Here is a 3,209-nt window from a genome sequence, read left to right as displayed (position 1 = left end):
GGTTCCGGTTACGTTAACGTTAACCGTTTAACGTTAACTTAAGTTAAGTTAGTATACGTTTAGTTTAACGTTAACCCGTACCCCTACCCCTACCCACCACACACACACACACACACACACACACACACACACACACACACACACACACACACACACACACACACACACACACATTGTATAAAGAAATGCCGAAATTGTTTTAATTTGTATTTTATTAATTAAAATTAAATAATATTTATCTTCATCGATTTGTACAATTATACATTTGTCGAAATCGTTCAAAATTCATTATTATTATTGCTCACATTTTTCGTTTCTTCAGAATTATCATAATTTTTCCTCTGACATTCTTGGTAAAGAACACGTTATACTTATTTTACGACTATAATGCCATTCTGTTTGCACGAAATTGTAGCAAATAAAACCGCAATTTATTAGGTATTTGAATAAATTTCTGTCGTTTTCTAAATAATTGTCGAGCATTACATGCATAGAATTCCAGCGGCAATTGTTGTATTTGAGAGTACACAATCTTTCATATTCATATTTAGTGTATGACATTTTGATAGATAGTGTAAACAACATTTTTGTCATTGTATTAAAAAATAATCAATTTTTGTACCAACAAATTTTCCCGCATTTGCGGGAAGTTTTATTATATTATTTATTGTTAAGAAAAGTGCAGTTGAAAGTTATCGTTGCTTGTGGAGGTGTATGGTTCGATAAAAAATAAAAAACGTGGAAATGCACCGAAAGATGAACGGGCATTTATACTTGATGAAATCCATGTCAAACTTTGTTAGAAGCATTAAATGTTTATTAATTAAGTGTTAGCAAACGTTTAAAAACAAAATTTCACAAAAAATTGGCGAAAATTTATTCAAACACTCAATATAAACAATTTATAAATTAAAAAGTATAAGGATATCTAAGAAAAAAATTTTAAAACGATTTTAGACCCAACTTCACGACTTCATATCTCTGGCTCTGTTAATCGCAGAGAACTCTGCATAATCGTTTTCTTTGTCATAAAGTCTAAAGTTCGAACAATATTCTACGCATTTTCTTCATCCGAAACATTAGAAACGTTTGCGGAGACAAAATATAAAAAAGTGACATTTACAAGCAATTTTTCATCTTTTTTACTAAAACTTTGAACCACTGTATCTCCAAAACTATTCGTCGCACAGAACTCCGCTCTCAAATTATAAGAAAATAGATAAAAAAAAGTATTATACGACTTACTAATTTCTCCATAGTTTCATAAATATAGCAAAAAGAGAAAAATCGTATTATTTTTAGTTTATATTACTATCTTCCATTCTGAAATCGAACACAAAATGAAACCTATAATATTTACGTCTAAATAAAACATTTAAAACAATAAAGTATAAATAAGTCTTTTGATAATTATTTCCTTTTTAGCTCGATGTTTTTGGCTCTGGCCTATAATATTTAAAGCAGAGCTGAAATTCAGCTGCATATTTCGACCGATTTTCGTTTTTTCTGCTGCATACTTCACCAATCCGTGCGCCTAAATTCCGATCGGCACGCTGCGCGAGTTGAAATGAATGGGGCAGGATCCAAGTTAAAAATCGAAATGTGGAAATAAATTCTAACTCTGACTTAAAACATTAATCTTGTAAACAAAATAATCTCAATCCTCCGTAACTTACGATCTCGCGTAAACTAGCCACGGTAATGTTGCTGCGCCTATCTTAACGTCGAGACATTATCAATATCTCTTGATAATCTTATTATTTGTGCTTTATCTTGATAGATAATAATTCAAATAGATTACTGATTTTAAATAAAAATAATCTTATAATAATAAACAACTCAATAATAATAAACAACAAATAACAAGAAGGAGCTACAAGTCAGATTTTATGTATTTCAAATTCTTAGAATATATAGTTTCGACTTTATTATTAGGTCATCCTCAGTGTATACATGTAGACAACAAATTTAACAAAATTGATAAAACAGTTAGATACAGTTTCTATAGATTATAGTTACGCAAAGTGTTGATAATATTTCTTCATATCTAACTTTTATCGCAATAATGTAATGCTTTCAGTCTTGTAATATTCTCAGTTACATTCTTCTATTATATCGGTCGCAATTATGTCCAATGATGATAAAATTATTTAAATTTATTTATGTTGAGTCATTCAATAAAAATGTATCAACACATATTCTATTATCAAATCATTACCATAGATTATAGAAATTAAAATAAATTACAATAAATAAATGATTATTATATTCAAAATATTTATTGATTTTAATTATGTGAGTCGTTATCATTTCTTGAATCTGTCACTATAAAGATTCATAAAAAATAACAGTTTTATATTTAATTTTAGTTTTTAATTAGATATGATATAAACAATTACTTAAGTATTATAAATAAACATTTAAGATATTTTATATTAAGTAGAAGAGAGCTTACCGAAATGAAATGTTTCAACAGCGATCCGATTCAAACTGAATCGTTAGTAGTGCATGCCTCCTTCTATCATCATAAGATGAAGGTCATAAGCGTAGTTGCCACCTTTCTGGTTTGCGGTATAGAAGCGGAGATTCCGGCTTTTTGATCGCGAATTTAAAATTCTTTCTAATAATAAAAGAAAAGAATTTTCAGCTATCTGTTCAAACCTTTGATGATTTTTGAGGTGTGCGGGTCGCACTTAGAATTTTTTTCCAGCTTTTAAAAAGATACCTTCACAAGAAAAATCAAATTGATTTTCTTTTTAGAGAATACACTACAAGAAAGTTTTTAATTTCAGCAATTTTTTGTACTTGCTATTAATCTTTAGAAGAATAATCTTCAGCAGGCAATTTCTAATGGAATATTAATAATCGAAAAGTGGCAACCATGTTACAATATCTCTTCTTTACAATTTACATGTCTCGGCATTATTATGATAATGAAAAATAAATTTTACAAGTATAATCAGACTATATACATATAAAAAAACTTTTTCTACATTCTATTTTTAAAAATTAAAAAGTTTGTCACTTAATAGTTTGTCTTAAATTTAATTTTTAAATAATTTTAAATTTTATTTTAAAAATGTCATTTTTTATCATGCTCATGATTAATTAAATATAATCTTATAACTTAAACGTTGTTGTAAATCAAATAACTTGACTTATTTAATAATATTTCTATTTTTAATTCTTTAACTTCTAATGTTGAAAGA

This window comes from Atta cephalotes, assembly GCF_000143395.1.
Source record: "Atta cephalotes unplaced genomic scaffold scaffold00081, whole genome shotgun sequence".
In the NCBI taxonomy this organism is placed as follows: Eukaryota; Metazoa; Arthropoda; class Insecta; order Hymenoptera; family Formicidae; genus Atta; species Atta cephalotes.
The sequence above is the reverse complement of the archived record's forward strand: the minus strand, read 5'-3'. Positions refer to the sequence as shown.